The sequence below is a fragment of the Oncorhynchus masou genome, chromosome 20 (assembly GCF_036934945.1).
Source record: "Oncorhynchus masou masou isolate Uvic2021 chromosome 20, UVic_Omas_1.1, whole genome shotgun sequence".
In the NCBI taxonomy this organism is placed as follows: Eukaryota; Metazoa; Chordata; class Actinopteri; order Salmoniformes; family Salmonidae; genus Oncorhynchus; species Oncorhynchus masou.
The window spans coordinates 24,961,168-24,989,082 of record NC_088231.1 but is presented as its reverse complement, the minus strand read 5'-3'; the positions used below and the strand labels follow the sequence as shown (position 1 = coordinate 24,989,082).

The 27,915-nt window shown below is 51.1% G+C and overlaps 1 pseudogene; it reads left to right on the top strand.

Annotated features, from left to right (window-relative positions):
• LOC135506600 (E3 ubiquitin-protein ligase RNF38-like) overlaps positions 1-27,915 on the top strand; it is a 46,542-nt pseudogene that overhangs the window by 8,977 nt on the left and 9,650 nt on the right.

The window sequence follows — 27,915 nt, the reverse complement described above, 5'->3', positions numbered from 1 at the left end:
CCTTACCTCTAGCCCTCTCCTCTCTCTGCCCCTCCTGAGAGAGGGGTTAGTCTGTCTGACTCCTCCTCCTCTCCTCCTGAGAGAGGGGTTAGTCTGTCTGATTACTCCTCCTCCTCTCCTCCTGAGAGAGGGGTTAGTCTGTCTGACTCCTCCTCCTCTCCTCCTGAGAGAGGGGTTAGTCTGTCTGACTCCTCCTCCTCTCCTCCTGAGAGAGGGGTTAGTCTCTCTGCCCCTCCTCTCCTCCTGAGAGAGGGGTTAGTCTGTCTGACTCCTCCTCCTCTCCTCCTGAGAGAGGGGTCAGTCTGTCTGATTCCTCCTCCTCTCCTCCTGAGAGAGGGGTTAGTCTGTCTGACTCCTCCTCCTCTCCTCCTGAGAGAGGGGTTAGTCTGTCTGACTCCTCCTCCTCTCCTCCTGAGAGAGGGGTTAGTCTCTCTGCCCCTCCTCCTCTCCTCCTGAGAGAGGGGTTAGTCTGTCTGATTCCTCCTCCTCTCCTCCTGAGAGAGGGGTTAGTCTGTCTGACTCCTCCTCCTCTCCTCCTGAGAGAGGGGTCAGTCTGTCTGATTCCTCCTCCTCTCCTCCTGAGAGAGGGGTTAGTCTGTCTGATTACTCCTCCTCTCCTCCTGAGAGAGGGGTTAGTCTGTCTGATTACTCCTCCTCTCCTCCTGAGAGAGGGGTCAGTCTGTCTGATTCCTCCTCCTCTCCTCCTGAGAGAGGGGTTAGTCTGTCTGATTCCTCCTCCTCTCCTCCTGAGAGAGGGGTTAGTCTGTCTGATTCCTCCTCCTCTCCTCCTGAGAGAGGGGTTAGTCTGTCTGACTCCTCCTCCTCTCCTCCTGAGAGAGGGGTTAGTCTGTCTGACTCCTCCTCCTCTCCTCCTGAGAGAGGGGTTAGTCTGTCTGTCTGATTACTCCTCCTCTCCTCCTGAGAGAGGGGTTAGTCTGTCTGACTCCTCCTCCTCTCCTCCTGAGAGAGGGGTCAGTCTGTCTGACTCCTCCTCCTCTCCTCCTGAGAGGGGTTAGTCTGTCTGACTCCTCCTCCTCTCCTCCTGAGAGAGGGGTTAGTCTGTCTGACTCCTCCTCCTCTCCTCCTGAGAGAGGGGTTAGTCTGTCTGATTCCTCCTCCTCTCCTCCTGAGAGAGGGGTCAGTCTGTCTGATTCCTCCTCCTCTCCTCCTGAGAGAGGGGTCAGTCTGTCTGACTCCTCCTCCTCTCCTCCTGAGAGAGGGGTCAGTCTGTCTGACTCCTCCTCCTCTCCTCCTGAGAGAGGGGTTAGTCTGTCTGACTCCTCCTCCTCTCCTCCTGAGAGAGGGGTTAGTCTGTCTGACTCCTCCTCCTCTCCTCCTGAGAGAGGGGTTAGTCTGTCTGACTCCTCCTCCTCTCCTCCTGAGAGAGGGGTTAGTCTGTCTGACTCCTCCTCCTCTCCTCCTGAGAGAGGGGTTAGTCTGTCTGATTCCTCCTCCTCTCCTCCTGAGAGAGGGGTTAGTCTGTCTGATTCCTCCTCCTCTCCTCCTGAGAGAGGGGTTAGTCTGTCTGATTCCTCCTCCTCTCCTCCTGAGAGAGGGGTCAGTCTGTCTGATTCCTCCTCCTCTCCTCCTGAGAGAGGGGTTAGTCTGTCTGATTCCTCCTCCTCTCCTCCTGAGAGAGGGGTTAGTCTGTCTGATTCCTCCTCCTCTCCTCCTGAGAGAGGGGTTAGTCTGTCTGATTCCTCCTCCTCTCCTCCTGAGAGAGTGGTCAGTCTGTCTGATTACTCCTCCTCTCCTCCTGAGAGAGGGGTCAGTCTGTCTGACTCCTCCTCTCCTCCTGAGAGAGGGGTTAGTCTGTCTGATTACTCCTCCTCTCCTCCTGAGAGAGGGGTCAGTCTGTCTGATTCCTCCTCCTCTCCTCCTGAGAGAGGGGTTAGTCTGTCTGATTCCTCCTCTCCTCCTGAGAGAGGGGTTAGTCTGTCTGACTCCTCCTCCTCTCCTCCTGAGAGAGGGGTTAGTCTGTCTGACTCCTCCTCCTCTCCTCCTGAGAGAGGGGTTAGTCTGTCTGATTCCTCCTCCTCTCCTCCTGAGAGAGGGGTTAGTCTGTCTGATTCCTCCTCCTCTCCTGGAAGTTGTTGCTCCTCATGTCTTGTTTCCAGGCTAAAAGGTTTTTACACTTCATAGTTTAGGGGGTTCACCTGCCACCACTCTGATACCACAACTAAACACGGGCTTGCATCCCAAAATAACACCCTATTCCCTATATGGTGTACTTCCTAATAACAGGGCCCTTCGTCCACTATCTTTAACGAGAGGCACAATCTAGGGAATAGTGTGCCATTTGGGACACACTCACTTTGCATGGAGAGGATTATTGTCACGTTAGACAGGATCTATTTCTTCTAGATATTAATACACAGACCCAGAGTAGATAGATCTATATCTGTATGTTTATAGGGGAGGTAAATAGTCTATCAAGGAGGACCGAGGTGTTTAAGACCATTCAGAATGAACCAGACCAGGGACAGGGCTTTTTTGTTTGTTGTTTGTAGATTTTTAAGTCTGTCTGTCTGGGGGCCGAAGCAGTCTGTCTGTCTGTGATGGGGGGGGGGGGGATTGACACATTTTGTTTTTGTTATTTCTCCTATGTTCATGAGTTCTCACCAACAAGAGGCACAAACCCCACTAGCCAAATCTGCACTCGTTCTATCATGCTCTCTCTCTCTAGGTTTCTGTTTCCTCTCTCCTCCACCCTCTTTCCCCTTCTCTCTTTCTCGTCTCTGTTCAGGCCTGTCTCTCTTCTCTCTCTGTTTAGTTTCTGTTGTAACAGTTATACAGTGTGTGTGTGTGTGTGTGTGTGTGTGTGTGTGAAGTAAATGTAGCAGAGCACAGTGCAGCTGGGCAGCTTCAAATTCTCCTGAAGTCCTAGAGAGAGACAGAAATGGAGAGGGAGGGGTTGAAGGACAACAATATAGTGACGAGAGGGAAAATACTTTGGCTTTTGGAAGTGAGAGGGAGAGGAGGACAGAAGGAGAGTCTCTTGGCTGAGCCCTGTCTGTCAGTGATGCAGGAAGAGAGGAGGACAGAAGGAGTCTCTTGGCTGGGCCCTGTCTGTCAGTGATGCAGGAAGAGAGGAGGACAGAAGGAGAGTCTCTTGGCTGGGCCCTGTCTGTCAGTGATGCAGGAAGAGAGGAGGACAGAAGGAGTCTCTTGGCTGAGCCCTGTCTGTCAGTGATGCAGGAAGAGAGGAGGACAGAAGGAGTCTCTTGGCTGAGCCCTGTCTGTCAGTGATGCAGGAAGAGAGGAGGACAGAAGGAGTCTCTTGGCTGAGCCCTGTCTGTCAGTGATGCAGGAAGAGAGGAGGACAGAAGGAGTCTCTTGGCTGAGCCCTGTCTGTCAGTGATGCAGGAAGAGAGGAGGACAGAAGGAGAGTCTCTTGGCTGAGCCCTGTCTGTCAGTGATGCAGGAAGAGAGGAGGACAGAAGGAGTCTCTTGGCTGAGCCCTGTCTGGCAGAGAGAGAGGGTGATGGAGAGTAATGGAGACGAGGTTCATGTGGTGTGTGTGTTTGGGGTTTCCATGTGTAGTGTTGGTGAGTTCTGGTTTTAGAGTGTAAGCGTTAGGGAGTGGCCTGTGTGTGTGGGCCTTGTTTATTGGCTGTCTGGGTGGCTTTGGAGCAGAGGAGGAACTGTGTCAGCAGCACAGAGAGTTTAACAAACAGATCCCAGTTTAGTGTATTACTACATTAGACCAGAACACTAGTGACCAGAGAGGTCTATTGGGTCCTGGTTAACACTAGTGACCAGAGAGCTCTATTGGGTCCTGTATAACACTAGTGACCAGAGAGCTCTATTTGGTCCTGTATAACACTAGTGACCAGAGAGCTCTATTGGGTCCTGTTTAACACTAGTGACCAGAGAGCTCTATTGGGTCCTGTTTAACACTAGTGACCAGAGAGCTCTATTGGGTCCTGGTTAACACTAGTGACCAGAGAGGTCTATTGGGTCCTGTTTAACACTAGTGACCAGAGGTCTGTTGGGTCCTGTTTAACACTAGTGACCAGAGAGCTCTATTGGGTCCTGGTTAACACTAGTGACCAGAGAGCTCTATTGGGTCCTGTTTAACACTAGTGACCAGAGGTCTATTGGTCCTGTTTAACACTAGTGACCAGAGAGCTCTATTGGGTCCTGTATAACACTAGTGACCAGAGAGGTCTATTGGGTCCTGTATAACACTAGTGACCAGAGAGCTCTGTTGGGTCCTGTATAACACTGATATAGTAGAGGTCTATTGGGTCCTGTTTAACACTAGTGACCAGAGGTCTATTGGGTCCTGTATAACACTGATATACTAGAGGTCTATTGGGTCCTGTTTAACACTAGTGACCAGAGGTCTATTGGTCCTGTTTAACACTAGTGACCAGAGAGCTCTATTGGGTCCTGTATAACACTGATATAGTAGAGGTCTATTGGGTCCTGTTTAACACTAGTGACCAGAGGTCTATTGGGTCCTGTATAACACTGATATACTAGAGGTCTATTGGGTCCTGTTTAACACTAGTGACCAGAGAGCTCTATTGGGTCCTATTTAACACTGGTCTACTAGAGGTCTATTGGGTCCTGTTTAACACTAGTGACCAGAGAGCTCTATTGGGTCCTGTATAACACTAGTGACCAGAGAGCTCTATTGGGTCCTGTTTAACACTAGTGACCAGAGAGGTCTGTTGGGTCCTGTTTAACACTAGTGACCAGAGAGGTCTGTTGGGTCCTGTTTAACACTAGTGACCAGAGAGCTCTATTTGGTCCTATTTAACACTGGTCTACTAGAGGTCTATTGGGTCCTGGTTAACACTAGTGACCAGAGGTCTATTGGGTCCTGTTTAACACTAGTGACCAGAGAGCTCTATTGGGTCCTGTTTAACACTAGTGACCAGAGAGGTCTATTGGGTCCTGTTTAACACTAGTGACCAGAGAGGTCTATTGGGTCCTGTTTAACACTAGTGACCAGAGAGCTCTATTGGGTCCTGTATAACACTAGTGACCAGAGAGCTCTATTGGGTCCTGGTTAACACTAGTGACCAGAGAGCTCTATTGGGTCCTGGTTAACACTAGTGACCAGAGAGCTCTATTGGGTCCTGGTTAACACTAGTGACCAGAGAGCTCTATTGGGTCCTGTATAACACTAGTGACCAGAGAGGTCTATTGGGTCCTGTTTAACACTAGTGACCAGAGAGGTCTATTGGGTCCTGTTTAACACTAGTGACCAGAGAGGTCTATTGGGTCCTGTTTAACACTAGTGACCAGAGGTCTGTTGGGTCCTGTTTAACACTAGTGACCAGAGGTCTGTTGGGTCCTGTTTAACACTAGTGACCAGAGAGCTCTATTTGGTCCTATTTAACACTGGTCTACTAGAGGTCTATTGGGTCCTGGTTAACACTAGTGACCAGAGGTCTATTGGGTCCTGTTTAACACTAGTGACCAGAGAGCTCTATTGGGTCCTGTTTAACACTAGTGACCAGAGAGGTCTATTGGGTCCTGTTTAACACTAGTGACCAGAGAGGTCTATTGGGTCCTGTTTAACACTAGTGACCAGAGAGCTCTATTGGGTCCTGTATAACACTAGTGACCAGAGAGCTCTATTGGGTCCTGGTTAACACTAGTGACCAGAGAGCTCTATTGGGTCCTGGTTAACACTAGTGACCAGAGAGCTCTATTGGGTCCTGTATAACACTAGTGACCAGAGAGGTCTATTGGGTCCTGTTTAACACTAGTGACCAGAGAGGTCTATTGGGTCCTGTTTAACACTAGTGACCAGAGAGGTCTATTGGGTCCTGTTTAACACTAGTGACCAGAGGTCTGTTGGGTCCTGTTTAACACTAGTGACCAGAGGTCTGTTGGGTCCTGTTTAACACTAGTGACCAGAGGTCTGTTGGGTCCTGTTTAACACTAGTGACCAGAGGTCTGTTGGGTCCTGTTTAACACTAGTGACCAGAGGTCTGTTGGGTCCTGTTTAACACTAGTCTACTATGTAAGGGAATAAGGTGCCATTGGGGACATAGAGAGACATGCAGATCATTACATCACCATTGTTACTACTACAGAGGTGGGGGGAGAGAATGAAGACAAGAATGGCAGAAGGAAAAAGTCAAATCGAGCGAGGGAGGGGTGGAGGGAGGGAGGGATGGGAGAGAGGGAGGGAGGGAGGGGGGGGAGGGAGGGGGGGGAGGGAGGGAGGGAGGGGGGGAGAGGGAGGGAGGGGTGGAGGGAGGGGTGGGGGAGAGTGTTATTCCTGTGTCTACATTGGGAAACACCACTTACTGGCTGACACACACACACACACACACACACACACACACGGGTGCTGTCAGTTACATGTGCTTTGCTTATTCTCTGTTTGTATTTATACGATGTAGCATTTGTGTGTCTGTGGTGAAGGCCACATTGTATTCTACAAGGCTGGTGCTGAAGTCTGTTCAGATATCTGAAGATCGACCTGTGTGTGTCTCATGTGCTCTCCCTCTCGCCTCTCCCTCTCGCCTCTCCCTCTCGCCTCTCCCTCTCGCCTCTCCCTCTCGCCTCTCCCTCTCGCCTCTCCCTCTCCCTCTCGCCTCTCGCCTCTCGCCTCTCGCCTCTCGCCTCTCGCCTCTCGCCTCTCCCTCTCGGCTCTCGCCTCTCCCTTCGCCTCTTCCTCTCGCCTCTTCCTCTCGCCTCTCGCCTCTCCTCCTCTCCGCCCTCTCCTCTCGCCTCTCCTCCGCCTCTCCCCTCTCGCCTCTCCCTCTCGCCTCTCGCCTCTCCCCTCTCTCTCTCTCCTTACTTTCTCGCCTCTCTCTCTCTCTCCTTACTTTCTCGCCTCTCAATTTCTCTCTTGTTTTTAGTTGTGAAAAGTTAGTAAAAAACAATCTCAGATGTGGGGGGGGGGGGCGTGAAGAAGAGATGTGGAGGGGGGACATGAAGAAGAGGTGAGGGGGGGGGGCTGGTGATGCGTAGAGAGAGGGTGTAATGTGTTGGAGGGAGAAGTGGTGACAAAATAATGGAGGGAAGAGGAAGTGGATAGAAATAGCTGATGCACTCTGAAGCTGATCCCTCCCTCCCTCACTCTCTCTCTCTCTGTCCCACCATCCTTTCTCTCTCTCTCTCGCTAGCTCTCTCTCTTTCCCACCATCCCCCTTACAGCTGATGCACTCTGAAGCTTACAGAAAATCAATAGCAGTCAAGAGAAGCCACAATCTATCTCTCCATACTCTTTCTCTTGGATCTCCACCTCCCTCTCTATCCCACCATCCCCCAGTCTCTTCTCTCCCCTCTATATATCTTACCCATGCCTCTGTCTCCTCTCCTCCCCTCCATATATCTTACCCATGCCTCTGTCTCCTCCTCCCCTCCATATATCTTACCCATGCCTCTGTCTCCTCTCCTCCCCTCCATATATCTTACCCATGCCTCTGTCTCCTCTCCTCCCCTCCATATATCTTACCCATGCCTCTGTCTCCTCTCCTCTCCTCCATATATCTTACCCATGCCTCTGTCTCCTCCCCTCCATATATCTTACCCATGCCTCTGTCTCCTCCCCTTCATATATCTTACCCATGCCTCTGTCTCCTCCCCTTCATATATCTTACCCATGCCTCTGTCTCCTCCCCTGCATATATCTTACCCATGCCTCTGTCTCCTCTCCTCCCCTCCATATATCTTACCCATGCCTCTGTCTCCTCCCCTCCATATATCTTACCCATGCCTCTGTCTCCTCTCCTCCCCTTCATATATCTTACCCATGCCTCTGTCTCCTCTCCTCCCCTCCATATATCTTACCCATGCCTCTTGTCTCCTCTCCTCCCCTCCATATATCTTACCCATGCCTCTGTCTCCTCTCCTCCCCTCCATATATCTTACCCATGCCTCTGTCTCCTCTCCTCCCCTCCATATATCTTACCCATGCCTCTGTCTCCTCCCCACCATATATCTTACCCATGCCTCTGTCTCCTCCCCACCATATATCTTACCCATGCCTCTGTCTCCTCTCCTCCCCTCCATATATCTTACCCATGCCTCTGTCTCCTCCCCTCCATATATCTTACCCATGCCTCTGTCTCCTCTCCTCCCCTCCATATATCTTACCCATGCCTCTGTCTCCTCCCCTCCATATATCTTACCCATGCCTCTGTCTCCTCTCCTCCCCTCCATATATCTTACCCAGGCCTCTGTCTCCTCTCCTCCCCTCCATATATCTTACCCATGCCTCTGTCTCCTCTCCTCCATATATCTTACCCATGCCTCTGTCTCCTCTCCTCCCCTCCATATATCTTACCCAGGCCTCTGTCTCCTCTCCTCCCCTCCATATATCTTACCCATGCCTCTGTCTCCTCCCCTCCATATATCTTACCCATGCCTCTGTCTCCTCTCCTCCCCTCCATATATCTTACCCATGCCTCTGTCTCCTCTCCTCCCTCCATATATCTTACCCATGCCTCTGTCTCCTCTCCTCCCCTCCATATATCTTACCCAGGCCTCTGTCTCCTCTCCTCCCCTCCATATATCTTACCCAGGCCTCTGTCTCCTCTCCTCTCCTCCATATATCTTACCCAGGCCTCTGTCTCCTCTCCTCCCCCTCCATATATCTTACCCATGCCTCTGTCTCCTCTCCTCTCCTCCATATATCTTACCCAGGCCTCTGTCTCCTCTCCTCTCCTCCATATATCTTACCCAGGCCTCTGTCTCCTCTCCTCCCCTCCATATATCTTACCCATGCCTCTGTCTCCTCTCCTCCCCTCCATATATCTTACCCATGCCTCTGTCTCCTCTCCTCCCCTCCATATATCTTACCCATGCCTCTGTGTCCTCTCCTCCATATATCTTACCCATGCCTCTGTCTCCTCTCCTCTCCTCCATATATCTTACCCAGGCCTCTGTCTCCTCTCCTCCCCTCCATATATCTTACCCATGCCTCTGTCTCCTCTCCTCCCCTCCATATATCTTACCCAGGCCTCTGTCTCCTCTCCTCCCCTCCATATATCTTACCCAGGCCTCTGTCTCCTCTCTCTCCCCCTCCCCAGTCTCTCCTCTTCTCCTTTATTTATTTTCCGCATCCTCATGGCAACCCTGACACCCCCCCCTCACCCATGGCAACCCTGACACATCCCCCCTCACCCATGGCAACCCTGACACATCCCCCCCCTGACACATCCACTCTATCCCCGCCCCTCACCCATGGCAACCCTGACACATCCACTCTATCCCCGCCCCTCACCCATGGCAACCCTGACACATCCACTCTGTCCCCGCCCCTCACCCATGGCAACCCTGACACATCCACTCTATCCCCGCCCCTCACCCATGGCAACCCTGACACATCCACTCTATCCCCGCCCCTCACCCATGGCAACCCTGACACATCCACTCTATCCCCGCCCCTCATCCATGGCAACCCTGACACATCCACTCTATCCCCGCCCCTCACCCATGGCAACCAAGTGGACACTGGAGTCATTTGGGACTCCAGTGTCCACTTGGGAGAAGTCAAGGACAGACCAGGGCTGTTAGTGTCACGTCACACTACCAGAAGTACTGACGTCACCCCATTCAGACCTGCAGAAGGGAAAACAGACCCACTGGATAGAAGATGAGACGGAGTAACAGGCTGGTAGTGTGATGTGACGGAGTAACAGGCTGGTAGTGTGATGTGACGGAGTAACAGGCTGGTAGTGTGATGTGACGGAGTAACAGGCTGGTAGTGTGATGTGACGGAGTAACAGGCTGGTAGTGTGATGTGACGGAGTAACAGGCTGGTAGTGTGATGTGACGGAGTAACAGGCTGGTAGTGTGATGTGACGGAGTAACAGGCTGGTAGTGTGATGTGACGGAGTAACAGGCTGGTAGTGTGATGTGACGGAGTAACAGGCTGGTAGTGTGATGTGACGGAGTAACAGGCTGGTAGTGTGATGTGACGGAGTAACAGGCTGGTAGTGTGATGTGACGGAGTAACAGGCTGGTAGTGTGATGTGACGGAGTAACAGGCTGGTAGTGTGATGAGACGGAGTAACAGGCTGGTAGTGTGATGAGACGGAGTAACAGGCTGGTAGTGTGATGTGACGGAGTAACAGGCTGGTAGTGTGATGAGACGGAGTAACAGGCTGGTAGTGTGATGAGACGGAGTAACAGGCTGGTAGTGTGATGTGACGGAGTAACAGGCTGGTAGTGTGATGTGACGGAGTAACAGGCTGGTAGTGTGATGTGACGGAGTAACAGGCTGGTAGTGTGATGTGACGGAGTAACAGGCTGGTAGTGTGATGAGACGGAGTAACAGGCTGGTAGTGTGATGAGACGGAGTAACAGGCTGGTAGTGTGATGAGACGGAGTAACAGGCTGGTAGTGTGATGTGACGGAGTAACAGGCTGGTAGTGTGATGTGACGGAGTAACAGGCTGGTAGTGTGATGTGACGGAGTAACAGGCTGGTAGTGTGATGTGACGGAGTAACAGGCTGGTAGTGTGATGTGACGGAGTAACAGGCTGGTAGTGTGATGTGACGGAGTAACAGGCTGGTAGTGTGATGTGACGGAGTAACAGGCTGGTAGTGTGATGACGGAGTAACAGGCTGGTAGTGTGATGTGACGGAGTAACAGGCTGGTAGTGTGATGTGACGGAGTAACAGGCTGGTAGTGTGATGTGACGGAGTAACAGGCTGGTAGTGTGATGTGACGGAGTAACAGGCTGGTAGTGTGATGTGACGGAGTAACAGGCTGGTAGTGTGATGTGACGGAGTAACAGGCTGGTAGTGTGATGTGACGGAGTAACAGGCTGGTAGTGTGATGAGACGGAGTAACAGGCTGGTAGTGTGATGTGACGGAGTAACAGGCTGTTAGAGTGATGTGACGGAGTAACAGGCTGGTAGTGTGATGTGACGGAGTAACAGGCTGGTAGTGTGATGTGACGGAGTAACAGGCTGGTAGTGTGATGTGACGGAGTAACAGGCTGGTAGTGTGATGTGACGGAGTAACAGGCTGGTAGTGTGATGTGACGGAGTAACAGGCTGGTAGGGTGATGTGACGGAGTAACAGGCTGGTAGTGTGATGTGACGGAGTAACAGGCTGTGTTGCTCGTCCTTTTCTCTCTCTGATCTCACACTCGCACAAACATGTTTGTATGTTGAGGTCCAGATGTTTGATAATCAAAACAACAATAGGGGTTAAATCTCTAATCCTTTCATAGCCTTATTATCATGTAGCCTATATAGCGTAGTATCATCTAGTCTATATATAGCTGTAGTATCATCTAGTCTATATAGCGTAGTATCATCTAGTCTATATATAGTATCATCTAGTCTATATATAGTATCATCTAGTCTATATATAGCTGTAGTATCATCTAGTCTATATATAGCTGTAGTATCATCTAGTCTATATATAGTATCATCTAGTCTATATATAGTATCATCTAGTCTATATATAGCTGTAGTATCATCTAGTCTATATATAGCTGTAGTATCATCTAGTCTATATATAGTATCATCTAGTCTATATATAGTATCATCTAGTCTATATATAGTATCATCTAGTCTATATATAGCTGTAGTATCATCTAGTCTATATATAGCTGTAGTATCATCTAGTCTATATATAGCCGTAGTGTCATCTAGTCTATATATAGCCGTAGTGTCATCTAGTGTATATATAGCCGTAGTGTCATCTAGTCTATGTAGCCGTAGTATCATCTAGTCTATATGTAGCGTAGTATCATCTAGTCTATATATAGCCGTAGTGTCATCTAGTCTATATATAGCCGTAGTATCATCTAGTCTATATATAGTATCATCTAGTCTATGTAGCGTAGTATCATCTACTCTATGTAGCCGTAGTATCATCTAGTCTATATATAGTATCATCTAGTCTATATATAGCGTAGTATCATCTAGTCTATATATAGTATCATCTAGTCTATGTAGCGTAGTATCATCTAGTCTATATGTAGCCGTAGTATCATCTAGTCTATATGTAGCCGTAGTATCATCTAGTCTATATATAGCCGTAGTATCATCTAGTCTATATATAGCCGTAGTATCATCTAGTCTATATATAGCTGTAGTATCATCTAGTCTATATATAGTATCATCTAGTCTATATATAGCGTAGTATCATCTAGTCTATATATAGCGTAGTATCATCAAGTCTATATATAGTGTAGTATCATCTAGTCTATATGTAGTATCATCTAGTCTATATGTAGTATCATCTGGTCTATATGTAGTATCATCTAGTCTATATGTAGTATCATCTAGTCTATATGTAGCCGTAGCATCATCTAGTCTATATGTAGCCGTAGCGTCATCTAGTCTATATGTAGCCGTAGCGTCATCTAGTCTATATGTAGCGTAGCGTCATCTAGTCTATATGTAGCGTAGCGTCATCTAGTCTATATGTAGCGTAGCGTCATCTAGTCTATATGTAGCGTAGCGTCATCTAGTCTATATGTAGCGTAGCGTCATCTAGTCTATATGTAGCGTAGCGTCATCTAGTCTATATGTAGCGTAGCGTCATCTAGTCTATATGTAGCGTAGCGTCATCTAGTCTATATGTAGCGTAGCGTCATCTAGTCTATATGTAGCGTAGCGTCATCTAGTCTATATGTAGCGTAGCGTCATCTAGTCTATATGTAGCGTAGCGTCATCTAGTCTATATGTAGCGTAGCGTCATCTAGTCTATATGTAGCGTAGCGTCATCTAGTCTATATGTAGCGTAGCGTCATCTAGTCTATATGTAGCGTAGCGTCATCTAGTCTATATGTAGCGTAGCGTCATCTAGTCTATATGTAGCGTAGCGTCATCTAGTCTATATGTAGCGTAGCGTCATCTAGTCTATATGTAGCGTAGCGTCATCTAGTCTATATGTAGCGTAGCGTCATCTAGTCTATATGTAGCGTAGCGTCATCTAGTCTATATGTAGCGTAGCGTCATCTAGTCTATATGTAGTATCTCTAATGGTATCTCTGTGTCTAGGGGCCATAGGGGCCAGTCTACCACTGTTAATAACGGTATCTCTGTGTCTAGGGGCCAGTCTACCACTGTAGTTAATAACGGTATCTCTGTGTCTAGGGGCCAGTCTACCACTGTTAATATATTTTTTTATTTAACTAGGCAAGTCCGTTAATAACCCATTCTTATTTTACCGGATGACACCGGGCCAATTGTGCGTCGCCCTATGGGATTCCCAATCGCAGCCGGTTGTGATCCAGCCTGGATTTGAACCAGGGTCTGTAGTAATGATGGTATCTCTGTGTCTAGGAGCCGTAGGGGGGAGGAGTCATCCTGACCATGCCTGTGGAGAGGAGGGTGACAAGGTGAGATCTACACACACACACACACACACACACACACACACACACACACACACACACACACACACACACACAGTCATGATAACAGCTCCTCTAGAGTTTACAGATATGACCTCATGGTGAGAGAGAAACTGTCAGGTACATTCCTCTGGGCTGTGTGGAGGATGCTGCTTTCTGAGGAGGGCAGGAAGGGAGGAATGGTGGTCCAGGATAATACATAGATTTAAAATCAAGAGGTGGGGAGATGTGGTAGGAGTCTTAGGGGGGGGGGGGTCTAGGGTTTTTGCGGGTCTCCTATTATAGACCACCTTGTCTGCTCCACTGGGAGTCTGGGCTGCATCATGTCTGACTCACTGCTAGCCTGGGAGTCTGGGCTGCATCATGTCTGACTCACTGCTAGCCTGGGAGTCTGGGCTGCATCATGTCTGACTCACTGCTAGCCTGGGAGTCTGGGCTGCATCATGTCTGACTCACTGCTAGCCTGGGAGTCTGGGCTGCATCATGTCTGACTCACTGCTAGCCTGGGAGTCTGGGCTGCATCATGTCTGACTCACTTGCTAGCCTGGGAGTCTGGGCTGCATCATGTCTGACTCACTGCTAGCCTGGGAGTCTGGGCTGCATCATGTCTGACTCACTGCTAGCCTGGGAGTCTGGGCTGCATCATGTCTGACTCACTGCTAGCCCGGGAGTCTGGGCTGCATCATGTCTGACTCACTGCTAGCCTGGGAGTCTGGGCTGCATCATGTCTGACTCACTGCTAGCCTGGGAGTCTGGGCTGCATCATGTCTGACTCACTGCTAGCCCGGGAGTCTGGGCTGCATCATGTCTACTCTGCTGACTCACTGTACAGAAGTTAACATACTTGAATAATGTTACATGGAACGTAGAAATGTTGAAACTCTTCGCACTAGGCGGTGGGTGGCCTATTGGCTAGAGGGGCGGTGGGTGGCCTATTGGCTAGAGGGGCGGTGGGCGGCCTATTGGCTAGAGGGGCGGTGGGCGGCCTATTGGCTTGGGCGGCCAATTTGCTAGAGGGCGGTGGGCGGCCTATTGGCTAGAGGGGCGGTGGGCGGCCAATTGGCTAGAGGGGCGGTGGGCGGGCCAATTGGCTAGAGGGGCGGTGGGCGGCCAATTGGCTAGAGGGCGGTGGGCGGCCAATTGGCTAGAGGGGCGGTGGGCGGCCAATTGGCTAGAGGGGCGGTGGGCGGCCAATTGGCTAGAGGGGCGGTGGGCGGCCAATTGGCTAGAGGGGCGGTGGGCGGCCAATTGGCTAGAGGGGCGGTGGGCGGCCTATTGGCTAGTTAAATAAAGGGTAAATATAAATACAATGTCCATACAGGCTAGAATAACTTGACAATGCTAGAAGATACCGTAGCTTCCAGCTTTTTAGGCCAACTTTCCTTGCTAGCTAACAGCTAAAGCTAACAAGCTATCAATTCACTACTCCTAGTACTTTGTTTGCGAAATATGCTGATTTTATTTTCAAAACTGATTACCACACAGTGTTCATTCTCCTATTCAGTCTGTCTCGTGTCTCTTCCAAAGATGATCTATTGGGTCAGCTGACTGACTCCTGGGCCGTCCCCTCCTTGCCTCACGAATGATGTCATTACTGGTTAAAGAGACAGTGCACCCTTTTTTATAAAATAAGCTAGAACTATGCCAATGTTGATCGGTACAATTCAAATAATACTGTATGTTCTCTTAGCAGTTTGCCAATACAATGAAATGAGCAACAACAAGCTCAATAACTCAACTCATCCACTCCTGTTGAATATCTATTCACCTGTATTGTGGGTGGAGCCAGGCTACATCTTGATTCACCCAGTTTATCAATAAAGATTTACCATTCAAATAAATGACTAACATGATGTTATTATGCAGTTAGATTGGTAAACACAGTCATTGATTTGTATTAATTGATTTATTAATAACATACAGGGTGGTCTCTGGAATTATGTGGACAAGTACAGTGTTAATGTAATAATATTGAACTTCCCAGCTATTTTGAAGAGCGCAACAGCTGAGTTTATCTGTTTGGATCAAGGTCCATTCTGTAACTTGGTCTAATATACCTACTTTTTCTGCCTTGGTGTCGTGACGCTGTGGGGTGGGGTGTCGTGACGCTGTGGGGTGGGGTGTCGTGACGCTGTGGGGGGGGGTGTCGTGACGCTGTGGGGTGTCGTGACGCTGTGGGGTGGTGTGGACGCTGTGGGGTGGGGTGTCGTGACGCTGTGGGGTGTCGTGACGCTGTGGGGTGGGGTGTCGTTACGCTTTGGGGTGGGGTGTCGTGACGCTGTGGGGTGGGGTGTCGTGACGCTGTGACGCTGTGGGGTGTCGTGACGCTGTGGGGGGGTGTGGGGTGTCGTGACGCTGTGGGGGGTGTCGTGACGCTGTGGGGGGTGTCGTAACGCTGTGGGGGGGGGTGGTGGTGGTGTATCGTGACGCTGTGGGGGGGTGTCGTGACACAACTATAGAGGGGGCAACAAGGGAGGTTAGCATTTTATATCATAGCCCCCCCAAGACATGCTAACCTCCCTGGTTATTGTAATGGTGAGAGGTTAGCATGTCTTGGAGGGGTTATAATATAAAATGCTAACCTCCCTGGTTATTGTAATGGTGAGAGGTTAGCATGTCTTGGGGGGGTTATAATATGAAATGCTAACCTCCCTGGTTATTGTAATGGTGAGAGGTTAGCATGTCTTGGGAGGGTTATAATATAAAATGCTAACCTCCCTGGTTATTGTAGTGGTGAGAGGTTAGCATGTCTTGGGGGGTTATAATATGAAATGCTAACCTCCCTGGTTATTGTAATGGTGAGAGGTTAGCATGTCTTGGAGGGGTTATGATATAAAATGCTAACCTCCCTGGTTATTATAATGGTGAGAGGTTAGCATGTCTTGGAGGGGTTATAATATGAAATGCTAACCTCCCTGGTTATTGTAATGGTGAGAGGTTAGCATGTATTGGGAGGGTTATAATATGAAATGCTAACCTCCCTGGTTATTATAATGGTGAGAGGTTAGCATGTCTTGGAGGGGTTATAATATGAAATGCTAACCTCCCTGGTTATTGTAGAGGTTAGCATGTCTTGGGGGTTGTTATGCTATTTGTGTGTCTTTCTCCCTCAGTGTCTGTGCCAGTCTGAAGCAGGAGTTGAACTGGACTAGTGCCGATGCTGAGGGTGTTATTGCCTGTAAAACTCAGTCTGCTCAGTGGCAGCTGCCTGCATCCTGTGGGTGTGACTGTGTGTGTCTGCAGCCTGCGATCCAGCTGTTTCCTGTTAGCAATCACGTTGTGTGTGTGTGTGTGTGTGTGTGTGTGTGTGTGTGTGTGTGTGTACACACACGTCACTCAGCGGCTGTGACTGTTTAGAGCTTTCTGTCAAAGATAGTGTCCTCAGTAAGTCGGCTTCTGTCTCCTATTCTCTCTGTTCTGTAACGTCTCAGTAGACTAGACCATCATGATTCAGTCTATAACCCCCCGGTGGTAAGGCACACACCATGCCCCCCTGGTGGTGAGGCACACACCATGCCCCCCCCCCGGTGGTAAGGCACACACCATGCCTCCCTCCTGGTGGTGGCACACACCATAAGGCACACACCCCCCCCTGGTGGTAAGGCACACACCATGCCCCCCTGGTGGTAAGGCACACACCATGCCACCATGCCCCCCTGGTGGTAAGGCACACACCATGCCCCCCCCTGGTGGTAAGGCACACACCATGCCCCCCCCCTGGTGGTAAGGCACACACCATGCCCCCCCAGGCACACACCATGCCCCCCCCGGTAGTAAGGCACACACCATGCCCCCCTGGTGGTAAGGCACACACCATGCCCCCCTGGTGGTAAGGCACACACCATGCCCCCCTGGTGGTAAGGCACACACCATGCCCCCCTGGTGGTAAGGCACACACCATGCCCCCCCTGGTGGTAAGGCACACACCATGCCTCCCCCCCTGGTGGTAAGGCACACACCATGGCCTCCAAATGCAACTTTCACAGCCAAGTCAAAGGGTTTCGAAATGTCACTAAATGGTCACAGTCTGGAGACCTGCCACCTATCCTCCTGTAGCTGTACTGGGGGGGTAGGTGGCAGGAGTAGTGTCATTAGTAGTGGTCTGATAGGTTGCAGCCAGCTAGCTAGCTAGCATTAAGTAGCATCATTAGTAGTGGTCTGCTAGGTTGCAGCCAGCTAGCTAGCTAGCATTAAGTAGCGTCACCGGAAGTGGTCTGCTAGGTTGCAGCCAGCTAGCTAGCTAGCATTAAGTAGCGTCACCGGAAGTGGTCTGATAGGTTGCAGCCAGCTAGCTAGCTAGCATTAAGTAGCATCATCGGTAGTGGTCTGATAGGTTGCAGCCAGCTAGCTAGCATTAAGCAGCATCATCAGTAGTGGTCTGATAGGTTGCAGCCAGCTAGCTAGCATTAAGTAGCATCATCAGTAGTGGTCTGATAGGTTGCAGCCAGCTAGCTAGCTAGCATTAAGTAGCATCATCAGTAGTGGTCTGATAGGTTGCAGCCAGCTAGCTAGCATTAAGTAGCATCATCAGTAGTGGTCTGATAGGTTGCAGCCAGCTAGCCAGCTAGCATTAAGTAGCGTCATCGGTAGTGGTCTTATAGGTTGCAGCCAGCTAGCTAACTAGCATTAAGTAGCATCATTGGTAGTGGTCTGATAGCTAGCTGGCTGCAACCTAACTAGCATTAAGTAGCGTCATCGGTAGTGGTCTGATAGGTTGCAGCTAGCTAGATATCATTAGGCAACATCATCGGTAGTAGTCTGCTAGGTTGGGGGGAGGGGTGTAGTCATGGTGTGTGCCTTACCAACGGGGGTAGCCATGGTGTGTGTGCCTTGTTTGCATCAATGATTTGTTGTCACCAGATTGCAAATATCATATTTTAGTCAGAGATAATTTACTTTGTTTTAATTAAAAATCATTTTTCCTTTTTTAGTTCTAGTTTTTGGGGATCTATTTAGCCAGTTACAGTCTCGTCAATTGCCTCTGAAAAATAGGTGTGTTGAATATTTTTAGTCTCTGTAGTTGATGAAATGAACACTGGTGTGAATCGCACATGAGCTGTGTGTGTGTGTGTGTGTGTACGAGGGAGTGAGCGAGCTCTTTCCGGTAAGTGTGTGACTCACCGCTGACTGAAAAGTGTCCCCCAACTGCCTGTGAAAGTATGTCTCACTGCATCTCAACTGGAGATGACTCTCATATGGACCTGTATTCATGTCTCTCACTCAGAGGAAATGCCATGAGTCACAGTATGGGGTAGAGTAGGGCCTGTGTGTTAATGGGGGTAGAGTAGGGCCTGTGGGTTACTGAGCAACAGTATGGGGTAGAGTAGGGCCTGTGGGTTACTGAGCAACAATATGGGGTAGAGTAGGGCCTGTGTGTTAATGGGGGTAGAGTAGGGCCTGTGGGTTACTGAGCAACAGTATGGGGTAGAGTAGGGCCTGTGGGTTACTGAGCAACAATATGGGGGTAGAGTAGGGCCTGTGGGTTACTGAGCAACAATATGGGGTAGAGTAGGGCCTGTGGGTTACTGAGCAACAATATGGGGTAGAGTAGGGCCTGTGGGTTACTGAGCAACAGTATGGGGTAGAGTAGGGCCTGTGGGTTACTGAGCAACAATATGGGGTAGAGTAGGGCCTGTGGGTTACTGAGCAACAATATGGGGTAGAGTAGGGCCTGTGGGTTACTGAGCAACAATATGGGGTAGAGTAGGGCCTGTGGGTTACTGAGCAACAATATGGGGTAGAGTAGGGCCTGTGGGTTACTGAGCAACAATATGGGGTAGAGTAGGGCCTGTGGGTTACTGAGCAACAATATGGGGTAGATTAGGGCCTGTGTGTTAATGGGGGTAGAGTAGGGCCTGTGGGTTACTGAGCAACAGTATGGGGTAGAGTAGGGATTGTGGGTTACTGAGCAACAATAGGGGGTAGAGTAGGGCCTGTGGGTTACTGAGCAACAGTATGGGGTAGAGTAGGGCCTGTGGGTTACTGAGCAACAATAGGGGGTAGAGTAGGGCCTGTGGGTTAATGGGGTAGAGTAGGGCCTGTGGGTTAATGGGGGTAGAGTAGGGCCTGTGTGTTAATGGGGGTAGAGTAGGGCCTGTGGGTTAATGGGGGTAGAGTAGGGCCTGTGGGTTAATGGGGGTAGAGTAGGGCCTGTGGGTTAATGGGGGTAGAGTAGGGCCTGTGGGTTAATGGGGTAGAGTAGGGCCTGTGGGTTAATGGGGGTAGAGTAGGGATTGTGGGTTACTGAGCAACAATATGGGGTAGAGTAGGGCCTGTGGGTTACTGAGCAACAGTATGGGGTAGAGTAGGGCCTGTGTGTTAATGGGGGTAGAGTAGGGCCTGTGGGTTACTGAGCAACAGTATGGGGTAGAGTAGGGCCTGTGTGTTACTGAGCAACAATATGGGGTAGAGTAGGGCCTGTGGGTTACTGAGCAACAATATGGGGTAGAGTAGGGCCTGTGTGTTAATGGGGGTAGAGTAGGGCCTGTGGGTTACTGAGCAACAATAGGGGGTAGAGTAGGGCCTGTGGGTTACTGAGCAACAATATGGGGTAGAGTAGGGCCTGTGTGTTAATGGGGGTAGAGTAGGGCCTGTGTGTTAATGGGGGTAGAGTAGGGCCTGTGTGTTAATGGGGGTAGAGTAGGGCCTGTGTGTTAATGGGGGTAGAGTAGGGCCTGTGTGTTAATGGGGGTAGAGTAGGGCCTGTGTGTTAATGGGGGTAGAGTAGGGCCTGTGTGTTAATGGGGGTAGAGTAGGGCCTGTGTGTTAATGGGGGTAGAGTAGGGCCTGTGTGTTAATGGGGGTAGAGTAGGGCCTGTGTGTTAATGGGGGTAGAGTAGGGCCTGTGTGTTAATGGGGGTAGAGTAGGGCCTGTGTGTTAATGGGGGTAGAGTAGGGCCTGTGTGTTAATGGAGGTAGAGTAGGGCCTGTGTGTTAATGGGGGTAGAGTAGGGCCTGTGTGTTAATGGGGGTAGAGTAGGGCCTGTGTGTTAATGGGGGTAGAGTAGGGCCTGTGTGTTAATGGGGGTAGAGTAGGGCCTGTGTGTTAATGGGGGTAGAGTAGGGCCTGTGTGTTAATGGGGGTAGAGTAGGGCCTGTGTGTTAATGGGGGTAGAGTAGGGCCTGTGTGTTAATGGGGGTAGAGTAGGGCCTGTGTGTTAATGGGGGTAGAGTAGGGCCTGTGTGTTAATGGGGGTAGAGTGGGGCCTGTGTGTTAATGGGGGTAGAGTTAATGGGGGTAGAGTGGGGCCTGTGTGTTAATGGGGGTAGAGTGGGGCCTGTGTGTTAATGGGGGTAGAGTGGGGCCTGTGTGTTAATGGGGGTAGAGTGGGGCCTGTGTGTTAATGGGGGTAGAGTGGGGCCTGTGTGTTAATGGGGGTAGAGTGGGGCCTGTGTGTTAATGGGGGTAGAGTGGGGCCTGTGTGTTAATGGGGGTAGAGTGGGGCCTGTGTGTTAATGGGGGTAGAGTGGGGCCTGTGTGTTAATGGGGGTAGAGTGGGGCCTGTGTGTTAATGGGGGTAGAGTGGGGCCTGTGTGTTAATGGGGGTAGAGTGGGGCCTGTGTGTTAATGGGGGTAGAGTGGGGCCTGTGTGTTAATGGGGGTAGAGTGGGGCCTGTGTGTTAATGGGGGTAGAGTGGGGCCTGTGTGTTAATGGGGGTAGAGTGGGGCCTGTGTGTTAATGGGGGTAGAGTGGGGCCTGTGTGTTAATGGGGGTAGAGTGGGGCCTGTGTGTTAATGGGGGTAGAGTGGGGCCTGTGTGTTAATGGGGGTAGAGTGGGGCCTGTGTGTTAATGGGGGTAGAGTGGGGCCTGTGTGTTAATGGGGGTAGAGTGGGGCCTGTGTGTTAATGGGGATAGAGTGGGGCCTGTGTGTTAATGGGGGTAGAGTGGGGCCTGTGTGTTAATGGGGGTAGAGTGGGGCCTGTGTGTTAATGGGGGTAGAGTAGGGCCTGTGTGTTAATGGGGGTAGAGTAGGGCCTGTGTGTTAATGGGGGTAGAGTAGGGCCTGTGTGTTAATGGGGGTAGAGTAGGGCCTGTGTGTTAATGGGGGTAGAGTAGGGCCTGTGTGTTAATGGGGGTAGAGTAGGGCCTGTGTGTTAATGGGGATAGAGTGGGGCCTGTGTGTTAATGGGGGTAGAGTAGGGCTTGTGTGTTAATGGGGGTAGAGTGGGGCCTGTGTGTTAATGGGGGTAGAGTAGGGCCTGTGTGTTAATGGGGGTAGAGTAGGGCCTGTGTGTTAATGGGGGTAGAGTAGGGCCTGTGTGTTAATGGGGGTAGAGTGGGGCCTGTGTGTTAATGGGGGTAGAGTGGGGCCTGTGTGTTAATGGGGGTAGAGTGGGGCCTGTGTGTTAATGGGGGAAGAGTGGGGCCTGTGTGTTAATGGGGGTAGAGTAGGGCCTGTGTGTTAATGGGGGTAGAGTGGGGCCTGTGTGTTAATGGGGGTAGAGTGGGGCCTGTGTGTTACTGAGCAACAATATGGACTGTTAATCAGAGGGTCTGCTACATCTCTATTGATTCATGATGGAGTTATAGGTGGTATGTGAACCTAACCTCGCTCTCCCCCTCCTCCTCGCTCTCCCCCTCCTCCTCGCTCTCCCCCTCCTCCTCGCTCTCCCCCTCCTCCTCGTTAATCTCCACCTCGCTCTCCCCCTCCTCCTCGCTCTCCTCCTCGCTCTCCCCCTCCTCCTCGCTCTCCCCCTCTCCTCCTCGCTCTCCCCCTCTCCTCCTCGCTCTCCTCCTCGCTCTCCTCCTCGCTCTCCTCCTCGCTCTCCCCCTCGCTCTCCCCCTCTCCTCCTCGCTCTAGGGCCTCCTCCTCGCTCTCCCCCTCTCCTCCTCGCTCTCCCGCTCTCCTCCTGTGTGTTAATCGCTCTCCCGCTCTCCTCCTCGCTCTCCCCCTCTCCTCCTCGCTCTCCCCCCTCCTCCTCGCTCTCCCCCTCTCCTCCTCGCTCTCCCTCCTCTCCTCCTCGCTCTCCCCCTCTCCTCCTCGATTCATGATGGAGTTATAGGTCTCCTCCTCGCTCTCCCCCCTCTCCTGTTCGCTCTCCCCCTCTCCTCCTCGCTCTCCCCCCCTCCTCCCGCTCTCCCCCTCTCCACCTCGCTCCCCCCTCCTCCTCGCTCTCCCCCTCTCCTCCTCGCCTCCCCCTCCTCCTCGGTCTCCTCCACCTCCTCCTCGCTCTCCCCTCCTCCTCCTCGCTCTCCCCCTCTCCTCCTCGCTCTCCTCCTCGCTCTCCTCCTCGCTCTCCCCTCTCCTCCTCGCTCTCCTCCTCGCTCTCCCCCCACCTCCTCGCTCTCCCCCTCTCCTCCTCGCCTCCCCCGCTCCTCCCTCGCTCTCCTCCCGCTCTCCCCCTCTCCTCCTCGCTCTCCCCTCTCCTCCTCGCTCTCCCCCCTCCTCCTCGCTCTCCCCCTCCTCCTCCTCGCTCTCCCCCTCCTCCTCGCTCTCCCCCTCCTCCTCGCTCTCCCCCTCTCCATTTTCTTCCCATCCCTTCCAACAGAATGAGGACAGTCCCAGTCCAAAGCGTCAGCGACTATCTGGCCAATCCGTGCTGGATCTCTCCACGGTGGCCCCACCCTCCAACCCCTCTCCACCAATGAGGCCATGGGAGCTGCCCCACAGTCGCAGACCTCCCCCTAACCCCCACCCCCATTACCACCAGGAGCGCTGCCATACACCTGTCAGACACAGACACAGGTAAGAGACTTACCTCACCTGGTACTGTGCTCTTCAGCTTGGTTACTTTGTTCGTTTGTTAGTTAGCCAGCCAGCCAGTCAATAAACCAGTCAGCCAGCCAATTAGCCAGCCAGCCAGTTAGACAACCAGTCAGTCAGCCAGCCAGTTAGCCAACCAGTTAGCCAGCCAGTCAGTCAGCTAGCCAGTCAGTTAGCCAGCCAGCCAACCAGTCAGTCAGTTAGCCAGCCAGCCAGTCAGTCAGTTAGCCAGCCAGCCAGTCAGTCAGTTAGCCAGCCAGCCAGTCAGTCAGTTAGCCAGCCAGCCAGTCAGTCAGTTAGCCAGCCAGCCAGTCAGTCAGTCAGTTAGCCAGCCAGTCAGCCAGTCAGTCAGTTAGCCAGCCAGTCAGTCAGGAGTGCTGAGCTCTAGTCAATATTGACCAGTAAGAAGATGATGATGATTGTAACTATGGTGATGACATTGTGTTGATGTATGATACTTATCAGAGTGATGAAGACTTAACTCTCCTCCCTCCTTTCCTCCAGTCCTCCAGCGCGTCGCCAGCGGGGCCGTCTCTCCCGCACCCCCGTCACCTCCCCCTCCTCCTCCCCACCACCCCTCACCTCCTCCCCCTCCATCCGACTGGACCCCAGGACCAAAGCTTCCGCCACCACTACCCTCACCCCCACCAGAGCTACTCTCACCCCCCTCCTCCCCCCTACGGCCAGCCCCCAGCCCCTGCCGGTGGGGGCGTGGAGGAGCCTCGAGCGTTCCACCCACCTGCCCTGTCTCCACGGTTACTGCACCCCGCTGTCCATCATTCTCATCAAGCAGCTCACCACCACACACAGCAGCAAGGAGCCATGGTCATGGACCTTCATGAACAGGTGAGACTGGGAGAGGGAGGGGGGCCTATATTAACAGGTTAGACTGGGAGAGGGATGGGGGCCTATATTAACAGGTTAGACTGGGAGAGGGAGGGGGGCCTATATTAACAGGTTAGACTGGGAGAGGGAGGGGGCCTATATTAACAGGTTAGACTGGGAGAGGGAGGGGGCCTATATTAACAGGTTAGACTGGGAGAGGGAGGGGGCCTATATTAACAGGTTAGACTGGGAGAGGGAGGGGGACCTATATTAACTGGTTAGACTGGGAGAGGGAGGGGCCTATATTAACAGGTTAGACTGGGAGAGGGAGGGGGGCCTATATTAACTGGTTAGACTGGGAGAGGGAGGGGGCCTATATTAACTGGTTAGACTGGGAGAGGGAGGGGGCCTATATTAACAGGTTAGACTGGGAGAGGGAGGGGGGGCCTATATTAACAGGTTAGACTGGGAGAGGGAGGGGGGCCTATATTAACAGGTTAGACTGGGAGAGGGAGGGGGGGGGCCTATATTAACAGGTTAGACTGGGAGAGGGAGGGGGGGCCTATATTAACTGGTTAGACTGGGAGAGGGAGGGGGGCCTATATTAACTGGTTAGACTGGGAGAGGGAGGGGGGGCCTATATTAACAGGTTAGACTGGGAGAGGGAGGGGGCCTATATTAACAGGTTAGACTGGGGAGGGAGGGGGGCCTATATTAACAGGTTAGACTGGGAGAGGGAGGGGGGCCTATATTAACAGGTTAGACTGGGAGAGGGAGGGGGGGCCTATATTAACAGGTTAGACTGGGAGAGGGAGGGGGGCCTATATTAACAGGTTAGACTGGGAGAGGGAGGGGGGCCTATATTAACAGGTTAGACTGGGAGAGGGAGGGGGGCCTATATTAACAGGTTAGACTGGGAGACTGGGGAGGGAGGGGGCCTATATTAACAGGTTAGACTGGGAGAGGGAGGGGGCCTATATTAACAGGTTAGACTGGGAGAGGGAGGGGGGCCTATATTAACAGGTTAGACTGGGAGAGGGAGGGGGCCTATATTAACAGGTTAGACTGGGAGAGGGAGAGGGGGCCTATATTAACAGGTTAGACTGGGAGAGGGAGGGGGCCTATATTAACAGGTTAGACTGGGAGAGAGAGGGGGCCTATATTAACAGGTTAGACTGGGAGAGGGAGGGGGCCTATATTAACAGGTTAGACTGGGAGAGGGAGGGGGGCCTATATTAACAGGTTAGACTGGGAGAGGGAGGGGGGCCTATATTAACAGGTTAGACTGGGAGAGGGAGGGGGGCCTATATTAACAGGTTAGACTGGGAGAGGGAGGGGGGGCCTATATTAACAGGTTAGACTGGGAGAGGGAGGGGGGCCTATATGAACAGGTTAGACTGGGAGAGGGAGGGGGGCCTATATTAACAGGTTAGACTGGGAGAGGGAGGGGGGGCCTATATTAACAGGTTAGACTGGGAGAGGGACTGGGAGGGGGGCCTATATTAACAGGTTAGACTGGGAGAGGGAGGGGGCCTATATTAACAGGTTAGACTGGGAGGGGGGAGGGAGGAGGGGGGTCTATATTAACAGGTTAGACTGGGAGAGGGAGGGGGGTCTATATTAACAGGTTAGACTGGGAGAGGGAGGGAGGGGACCTGTGTTGAGGGCAATGATATAAAATGCTAACCTCCCTGGTTATTGTAATGGTGAGAGGTTAGCTTGTCTTGGAGGGCTATGATATAAAATGCTAACCTCCCTGGTTATTGTAATGGTGAGAGGTTAGCATGTCTTGGAGGTCTCCTATATATAAACTCTCTCTCTCTTATGATATAAAATGCTAACCAGTCTCTATATATTAACTCTCTCTCTCCAACAGGCCTCAGTCCCCGTCCCTGGTTATTGTAATGGTGAGCGGTCCCATCGGGTGGCGCACAATTGGCCCAGCGTTGTCCGGGTTTGGCCGTCATTATAAATAAGAATTTGTTCTTAACTGACTTTCCAAGTTAAATAAAAACTATTTTTTAAATTAATATATTAACTCTCTCTCTCCAACAGGCCTCAGTCCCATTCTCCTATATATTAACTCTCTCTCTCTCCAACAGGCCTCAGTCCCAGTCTCCTATATATTAACTCTCTCTCTCCAACAGGCCTCAGTCCCATTCTCCTATATATTAACTCTCTCTCTCTCTCCAACATGCCTCAGTCCCCGTCTCCTATATATTAACTCTCTCTCTCTCTCCAACATGCCTCAGTCCCCGTCTCCTATATATTAACTCTCTCTCTCCAACAGGCCTCAGTCCCCGTCTCCTATATATTAACTCTCTCTCTCCAACAGGCCTCAGTCCCATTCTCCTATATATTAAACTCTCTCTCTCTCCAACAGGCCTCAGTCCCCGTCTCTCCTATATATTAACTCTCTCTCTCTCTCCAACATGCCTCAGTCCCCGTCTCCTATATATTAACTCTCTCTCTCCAACAGGCCTCAGTCCCCGTCTCCTATATATTAACTCTCTCTCTCTCTCCAACAGGCCTCAGTCCCCGTCTCCTATATATTAACTCTCTCTCTCTCCAACAGGCCTCAGTCCGTCCTATATATTAACTCTCTCTCTCTCCAACAGGCCTCAGTCCGTCTCCTATATATAACTAACTCTCTCTCTCTCCAACAGGCCTCAGTCCCCGTCTCCTATATATTAACTCTCTCTCTCTCTCCAACAGGCCTCAGTCCCGTCTCCTATATATTAACTCTCTCTCTCTCCAACAGGCCTCAGTCCGTCTCCTATATATTAACTCTCTCTCTCTCTCTCCAACAGGCCTCAGTCCCCGTCTCCTATATATATTAACTCTCTCTCTCCAACAGGCCTCAGTCTCCTATATATTAACTCTCTCTCTCTCCAACAGGCCTCAGTCCCCGTCTCCTATATATAACTCTCTCTCTCCAACAGGCCTCAGTCTCTCTCTCTCTCTCCAACAGGCCTCAGTCCCTCTCTCTCTCTCTCTCCAACAGGCCTCAGTCTCTCTATATATTAACTCTCTCTCTCTCCAACAGGCCTCAGTCCGTCTCCTATATATAATCTCTCTCAGTCTCTCTATATATTCTCTCTCTCTCCAACAGGCCTCAGTCCGTCCTATATATTAACTCTCTCTCTCTCTCCAACAGGCCTCAGTCCATCTCCTATATATAAACTCTCTCTCTCTCTCTCCAACAGGCCTCAGTCCCAGTCTCCTATATATTAACTCTCTCTCTCTCTCCAACAGGCCTCAGTCCGTCTCCTATATATTAACTCTCTCTCTCTCTCTCTCTCTCTCTCTCCAACAGGCCTCAGTCTCCTATATATTAACTCTCTCTCTCTCCAACAGGCCTCAGTCCGTCTCCTATATATAAACTCTCTCTCTCTCTCTCTCTCTCTCCAACAGGCCTCAGTCCATCTCCTATATATTAACTCTCTCTCTCTCTCTCTCTCTCCAACAGGCCTCAGTCCCCGTCTCCTATATATTAACTCTCTCTCTCTCCAACAGGCCTCAGTCCGTCTCCTATATATTAACTCTCTCTCTCTCCAACAGGCCTCAGTCCGTCTCCTATATATTAACTCTCTCTCTCTCTCTCCAACAGGCCTCAGTCCCCGTCTCCTATATATAAACTCTCTCTCTCTCCAACAGGCCTCAGTCCCCGTCTCCTATATATAAACTCTCTCTCTCTCCAACAGGCCTCAGTCCCAGTCTCCTATATATCCAAACTCTCTCTCTCTCCAACAGGCCTCAGTCCGTCTCCTATATATTAACTCTCTCTCTCTCCAACAGGCCTCAGTCCAACAGGCCTCAGTCCCTCTCCTATATATTAACTCTCTCTCTCTCCAACAGGCCTCAGTCCCAGTCTCCTATATATTAACTAAGTCTCTCTCTCTCTCTCCAACAGGCCTCAGTCCCAGCCTCTCCTATATATTAACTCTCTCTCTCTCTCTCTCCAACAGGCCTCAGTCCCCGTCTCCTATATATTAACTCTCTCTCTCCAACAGGCCTCAGTCCCCGTCTCCTATATATTAACTCTCTCTCTCCAACAGGCCTCAGTCCCCGTCTCCTATATATAAAC